Consider the following 8480-nt stretch of genomic DNA (forward strand, 5'->3'; position numbering starts at 1 on the left):
TATCAAGTTGTAGTTCATTCATTACAATGGCCATGCTTTGACTTTATTTAAGGTAGAAAAGTCTTGTCCTTAGTAGACAATGCAGCTCCCACTATACTTTGAGAAAGTTACCAGGCTCTGTGAAAATTTATTTGAGTAATTATCGGAGAAAAAGGGAGTTCTGTGACTGTCATATATGAATTGAAGGCAGTATCTGGATGTCAAAGTCCCTGTGAGCTAGCTAACATAGGCTGCACCACGTGGGACTCTTAGAAACTGCCTGTCTGACCAAAATGCTGCAGAAGTGGCAGAAGGAAGGCATCAGGAGACCATTTTTAAACAGTTGTTTGTATATGAGGTACAAAACTCAAGAACTGTGTGAAAAGGCAAGTACCAGTACTGTTTTCTAAAGAAATTGGGAGAAATACTGAGCACAGAAGAATAACCTAAGTGCTTCCACTGATAACTTCTGTGAAACTATGTTCTCTGAATTCTTCTCCAAATTATTTTCTGATTTTGTAAGTAATGATGTTACAACTAATTTTTTTCCTCATATATTATCAATATTTTCTAGCATTAACAAGACATAGGTAACAGCATTCATTAGCTCAAGAGTTTTTAAGGGTTTTGTTTGCTTGCTTGCTATGTTTTTTTGTTGTTTTTTTAATGCCAGAAAAAAAATTAAAGTCATCTACTTTAAAGTTATATACTAATTTACCAGAAGTTCTGATATGTAAAAATATATAATTTCATTGTTTTCCTCTCTTTGTCAACAAAGCCTATGTGGGCCGGGCGCAGTGGCTGATGTCTGTAATCTCAGCACTGTGGGAGGCTGAGGTGGGCGGATCACTTGAGGTCAGGAGTTTGAGACCAGCCTGGCCAACATGGTAAATCCCTGTCTCTACTGAAAAAAAATACAAAAAGATTAGCTAGGCATGCTGGCAGTCACCTGTAATCCCAGCTACTAAGGAGGCTGAGGCAGGAGAATCTCTTGGAGTAATCCCAGCTACGAAGGAGACTGAGGCAGAGGTTGCAGTGAGCCAAGATTTTGCCACTGCACTCCAGCCTGGGCGACAGAGCAAGACTCCATCTCAAAAATAAAATTCAAATAAAACAAAGCCTATCCATTGTGTTGGGTTTTGGCCCTAGGAGATACTTTTTACATTCTTATCTCATTGCCCCACTGGCACAAAAGACTTCCTCCCTCTTCTATATTAGTACATTTGTAACTCAATAGAAGTGCCAGCATGACCATTTTGAAGAGGGTAGAGAAGAATATTTTAATCTGTTACTTAAAAGGACTGACTTTAGAAACAATCTACAATAGTTGCTGAGAGCACTGGACAGGGGGATCTGCTTTGGCAATATCCCAGATTTAGGCTAAAAGTAGTAGGAGATGAGTCCTGTTAGGAATATCTGGGAATCACAGGCAATAAGGAGTCTTTACCAGGTACTGTAATGTAGTCCCTACAGCCTTATTTTACTATGTTAACTCAAAGGAGGTATTTCACACACAAAAAAAATCGGAAGTAAATCTCCCTTACATCATCCTTAAAGATTAGCAATGTACCTGGAATACCCAGCTTCTACTTAATAGCTTTTAGCTATTTGTAGTGGAAATTTATCATGTCTTCTAGATCTTGTTGATATTATTAGCCTTTAGTTCCCCAAAAGTGAGTTTCATATACCCACATTGCGTTTTTGGGTCTGTTTTCTCATCTAGAAAATAAGAAAGGTAATAATTATTGGTGTAAATGCAAGCCTCTGCAAACCTCCTCTCTCAGGGTTCTACAAAAACATCCTTGAAAATATTAAGTAGGAAGAAAATTTGTATCAATCATAGAAGCTTAGGTTAAGATTAGTGGAAACTAGAAAGAATTTCTACTAAACAGAAATTTAGTAGAATCCTAGTAAGGGGTAGGATTTTAAAAAATGACTGACTCCAATTCTACATCGGAACATCCTGTTAATAAAACAAGATGATGGCGGGGCGCAATGGCTCACGCCTGTAATCCCAGCACTTCGGGAGGCCGAGATGGGCCGAACAGGAGGTCAGGAAATCAAGACCATCCTGGTTAACATGGTGAAACCCCGTCTCCACTAAAAATACAAAAACTGAGCCAGGCGTGGTGGCGGGCGCCGGTAGTCCCAACTACTCCAGAGGCTGAGGCAGGAGAATGGCGTGAAGCTTGCAGTGAGCCAAGATCGCGCCACTGCACTCCAGCCTGGGCGACAGAGCGAGACTCCGTCTCAAACAAACAAACAAAAACAAATAAAACAAGATGACACCCTAGCCTCCCATCTTCTGACACTCATTATGTATGAGAAGGCTATACTATTAATTTGAGACAGCTATCGAGAGTCTTGTCGTAATAGGCTTCTTTCTGCATTCCTTCATTAGTGGCCCTGAAGCTGCGCTATGTTGGAGGTTTCCTTGACTAAGAGAACCACACCTGGCATTCACCTCGGTAGGGGAGTCATAAAAGATCCTGCCTCTGACCAGAAGAGTATGAATGACAAAGGTGACATAACCAGCACAGAAAGATGTCTTAGCCTCTGCACATCAGCTGATTTAGAATACTTACAGATGGGGGGCGCGGTGGGGGGGCGGCGCAGAATGTTCTTTTCAGCTTCTTTGCCCTGAGAACTTTGATCTTATTGCAAGGAAGTCCCTTACCCTCTTCTACCCTAGATCTGACGGACCTCCTGGGATTTCCTGGGAAAATGAAATGAGTCTAACACCTTTGACCACCTGCTGGATATTATATCAGCACTTACTTGAGTAGACTGTGAAAGAACTGAAAGCAATATTCAGAGTCTGCCAGTTCTCTGCAGTTGGCCTAGATAACCTCATTGTGAAATAAGTAACTAAATGGGCAAAAGATTTGAACAAGCACTTCACAAAAGAAGACCAAGAGGAGGGCAGGGTTTTTTGTTTGGGGAGTTTTAGTTAGTTTTGTTTTGGGGTTGTTTTGTTTTGGCAGAGGACAGGAGGAGTGGATAGATTCATTTTGTAAAGAAATATTAAAATATTCTTTTTAATTTGATAGTTAATTTAAGCTTAAGAATCTTTTAAAACTCAGAATGTTCAGCCGTATTAGTCATCAATGAACTACTCATTACAACTACAATAAGCTACCCTAACAGTGGTATGAACAGCAAGAATTAAAATGTTGACAATACCAAGTGCTGGTGACAGTGTGAAACAACAAGAACTGCTGATGCAAATTGGCTCAACCACTTGGGAAAATGTTTGCCAGTATCTACTAAAGTTGAATATATATATGCCCTCAACTCAGCAGTTCCACTTCTAAGCATATATCCAACAAAGATGTGTACATATGTGTACCAAAGGACACATACAAAAACATTCTTGGTATTATTCATAGTAGCCTCAAAGTGGAAACAACCCCAGTGTCCATGAACAGAATGCATATGACACTGTATAGCAAGGAAATGAGCTAAATCTTGCCACACTTAACGATTTGAAGGAATCTCACAAATATAATGTTGAACAAAAGCAACCAGCCAACAAAAGATGTGCTGTAGGATTCCCACTTACAGAGTTCAAAAACAAGCAAAACATACCGTTGAGCAGACTGGAATGGAGAAGTTCACAAAGGGAGTTATGGTGTGCTGGTGGTCTTGTCTTTCTTGACCAGGATGGGATAACTGATCGTTTTTGAGCTGTACTGTATGGAGTATGCATTTTTTATTTATCTTATACTTCAATTAAAGTTTTTCTTTCTTAGTGAATAAAGCAAAAATCAGCATGAGGCTGGTGAAACAGACAGTTCTGCAGAATGAGAGAAGGGCAATGTCCTGACACATTTAGAAAGAAGGACTTTGTTCTTCCAGTGCTTATAGAACAAGAAATATTAGAAAATATCTGCTTTTGCTCCCCCTATGGTGCAGCAGGTTGTTATGATGGCAAGAGGGCAGGAGAATAAGAGTGAGAAAAGAAACGGAGAAGCTAAATTAATATTTGTGTCAGAAATAGTAAATAGTCATAGCACTAAAGAAAATTGAATCCAAGTGAATACTAAACTACTTTTCAGAATCCTGTGGGTTCTCATGAGTCCACAAAGGGAAGATAGACGGAAGTTCCCCCACTTCCTGTTCATTATCCAGATCAGAACTGCTTTCATCAATGTTATATATTGTGCTTTAAAAGCTTTCCTTTAAAGGATTCTGCAGCTTAAATAAGTTAGGATGAACAAAAAGCACCAGAGCGAAAGACAAAAATCACCCTCTGATGTATATAGTAAGAGAAAAGGTGCAGATCAAAAAGGCTGATTACAGAGATTTATCCATTGACTAATAGATGTTCCCAATAAACAATAATTCATTTTAATAGAAAAAACATCGTTGATCTAAAAAATTTTAAAAGGCACAAGACTGAAGATCCTCTTCTACACATTTTAAATGCCATCTGGAATGGAGCAATGTCTACAGTTTTGTAGCCCAAGATTTCTCTACTCATCCAAATTGTAAAGGTAACAGACATTCTGTGATATACAATGTACTGCTCATTTGCCCTTTCTGGAAAAAAATTAATCACCGCACTCCCAAAATGAATCAAAATTAAGAATAAAAGAATAAGGAAAGAGAGGCCAGTCGGTGAGTATTGAAATCATCATGGAAACTATTAGAATAATGAAAGTAATTGTAAATTTCATTTTTATAAAAAAGAGGTTTATCATATGACTTATCTATTCTGAAATTTTTCAGTGGGATTTATAACCCTAGGTTAAGTTAATGAAGGCCCAGAAGGAATGGCAGTTTCTTTTTTTGGGGGGACAGAGGCAGGTAAGGGGTAAAATCCTTCTCTTTTGTAAAGAAATATTAAAATTCATTCGTTTTTTACTTTGATAATTAAATGTAAGGTTAAGAATCTTTTGAAATCTGTTAAGGTGGTTAATAATAAAATTAATAACAGAATGTCTTCTCTTCAAATTCTTGAACAATGCAAAAGTGAAATTGTGTCTATGAAAAAAGTAAAAAAAAAAAAAAAAGCGCATAAGACCAAAACTGTTTAAACTGTTTAAATTCTAAAAACAAAATGAAATTGTTTCCTTCATCCAAGAGACTTACCTTCAAATTCAATTCTGTCACACACACTTAACACAAAAAGTATCTCAGAGTACAATTTAAGGGGAAGTTATAAAGCTAAATAACAGAAGCATAGTCACTGATAAAATTACAATTAGTAGTGAAGAAAACAGACCCTGACACTTATATGCAGGCTCGTATAGGATTAAAATGTGAAATTGCAAGTACTTTATATATATATAAATATATAATATATATACTTAAAATATGAAAGTACAAAGTATACTTTACAATGGTGTAGGGATTGTGATGGAAACCTTAACATGTTCCGTGAACCGTCACAACACAAATCAAATATGGGGAGAAATTATCTGCAAGAAATGAACAATAAAGCAAAATTTGTATGTATAGAAAAAATATAACTTTTCTCAAATGGAATAGTTTACAAATCGATCAGAAAGCAATACCAAATGACAAAAGCAGCATAGAGGACCCGGAAAGATCTCTTAGCTTTCTGCACATCAGCTGATTTAGAGTATTTATAGCAGGATAAAAGAAACACCTCCAACATGTTCTTTCCAGCCTCTCTGTTTGAAATACTTTGGTCTGATTGCAAGGACATCTCTTACTCTCTTCTACCCTAAGCGTAGATCCTGTCAGCCTCCTTAGATTTCTGGAGGAATGAAATGGCTCTGACATTCAGTGCCCACCTGCTGTACATTACTTCAGCATCTAAATGGCCTGTAATAGCTGAAAGCAATCCTTAGAGCCTGACAATTTCCCTGCAGTGCATTTTAAAAGGCAAAAGTTATACATGGTAATAAAACTAAAAGATTTTAATAATTAAATCACAATCATGTGAAAAATAATTTAGAAGCCTCCTAAACAGTTTTTTCAAAAAGATCCAGTAAAATTGAGTGAAAACAAAATGGCAAATAAAAGCTAGAGGATGTGTTTAAAGCTATGCTGAAAGGCAAACTGATAGCCACTATTATTTAGAACATGAAAATGAACTAGACATGTAACACAAGGGGAAAAAGTAACAATATGGATAATACTAGGAATAACTCAGAAGAAAGCAAATAGGCAACCTCCTGACAAATGCATTTTTTAAAAAAATCAAAATCAGAAATAATAAAAATAATGAAAAATAGATTATTAAAAATAAATGTATTTTAATTGAAATATTTGCTATGACATATTCAGTACACAAGTTTAGAAAACCCACTCAAGAATTACAAAATTCAAACAAGTCAATAACCAAAGAAAAAAATTAATGTAGTAACCAATGAATTGTATCTCCTCAAAAGAGTCCTGATCACGCTATGCATTCTCCCAAACTTTTAAGAAGCACATTATGCCTGTGCTATATAAATTTTCTCTGGTAGGCAGAAAAAGGTGAGTGTACACCACATTAAATTTTGTGCAGTTACTGTTACCCTGACACCAAAACATTGAAAAGACAAAAATTGTCTTTTCAATTTTTGAAGTTACTGTTACCCTGGCACCAAAACATTGAAAAGACAAAAATTGTCTTTTCAAAGCTATAAATTGTTCTTTTACCTAGGAATATGGATGCAAACAAACCTAAATATAATATTAGAAGTACAAATCACGTGTTCAAAGAACAACATACCATTGCCAAGTAGGGTTTATCCTTTGATGAAAGAGCAGTTCCTATTGCAGGGAAAAAAAACTGTTAATACGTTTTTTTTTTCGGGGACAGGGTCTCACTTTGTTGCCCAGGCTGCTCTCGAACTCTAATACGCATCTCAATAAATCCACAATGAGATCTGTTTGCCCAAATTGGTTACTTGTCCATTCTTGTGATCACATGAATGTCATGGACTCTTTGGATTATTCATGATTAGTCTGAAACAATCACTAACTGGAAGGATGGGATTAGTCTGGGTTGTTTAAATGAATCAGTGTCTAGCCTTGTTCCCAACTGCATGACTGCAATATAACGGGGAAGGTATGGAAAGCATGTTGGTAAGGCAAACACAATGACTAAAACTGCTTCTTAGCTAGATTTATTGCCAGGCACTGGGCGAGTGGCTTTACATATATCTCAAAACTCTATGGTGTAAGTACTATTTTTCCTATTTTATCAACAGGAAGCTGAAGTACATTCAGAGAAATAAAGTAACTTGCTCAAGTAACAGCCAGCAAATGGGGAAGCTGGACTTCAGATACAGGTGACTTAAAATTGATGCCCATTCTCTTAACCACTACACTAAATATCACTGGCCATAATGAAGATTACAGGTGCTACCACATGCACACACTAATCAAAATTATGTAACAACAGATCCTTCCACAACTATGGGATAGAATGGAAATCATGCTTACTATTTAGAGAAAGCAAGCAGAATACAAAATTCCATATAATGTAGTTAATGATTTTTTTAAGCTAGAATGAATTTGCTAGAATGAATTTGAAAGAGCCATATGGGTGTATTTGCTTTTCACTATTTTCCATTTTTCCTTAGTGAACATTTGTACTTAAAAAAAAAAAAAAAAAAAAAAAAAAACTAAAAAGAGCCAGGCACGGTGGCTTATGCGTGTAATCCCAGCACTTTGGGAGGCCAAGGTGGGTGGATCATCTGAGGTCAGGAGTTTGAGACCAGCCTGACCAACATGGTGAAACCCCATTTGTACTAAAAAGACACACACACACACACACACACACAAATGAGCCAGGCGTGGTGGCACACGCCTGTGTAATCCCAGCTATTCAGGAGGCTGAGGCAGGAGAATCGCTTGAACCCGGGAGGTGGAGGTTGCGGTGAGCCAAGATCATGCCATTGCACTCCAGCCTGGGTGACAGAACGAGACTCCATCTAAAAAAAAAAGAAAAAAAAATTTAAAAAATATACTGTATACCCTACTAGATGGTAAAGTTTTTATGAGCAAAGCCTGTGTTTTATTTTTGTAACCTCAAACACAGCTATGCACCTTACAAAAATAGGCACAAAATACATTTTTATCCATTTGGATTATAGCATAAAGGATTCCTATGTATGTCTCCTGCAGAGATTCTGTTAAGTGTGTATTCTCTATAGATGTTGCAATAATTGTTTAGGTACTACCCTTTCAAACTGAAGTTTTACTTAGGCTTATTTTTAAAGATTATGCTAATTTTTATTTTAATGTTGTGTTTTTGTTGTTTGTACAATTTTACTAGTGCCTGGTTCACAGTCCAAATACAAATCTAGGTGATTTTTGAATAATAGATGATACTTGTTAAACTCTAACTATATCACTACTGTTCCAAGCACTGTAAGATATTTTCCCATTTAGCCATCTAACAGTTCTGTGAAATTAATACTGTGAGGCACAGGGAGGTTAAATGACTTCTGACAGGACACATAGCAAATAAGTAATGGAGCTGGGATTCACGTTCAAGAAATATGACTCCATGGCCTCACTTAAGTTCACACACTGTG

The sequence above is a fragment of the Papio anubis genome, chromosome 10 (genome assembly GCF_008728515.1).
Source record: "Papio anubis isolate 15944 chromosome 10, Panubis1.0, whole genome shotgun sequence".
In the NCBI taxonomy this organism is placed as follows: domain Eukaryota; kingdom Metazoa; phylum Chordata; class Mammalia; order Primates; family Cercopithecidae; genus Papio; species Papio anubis.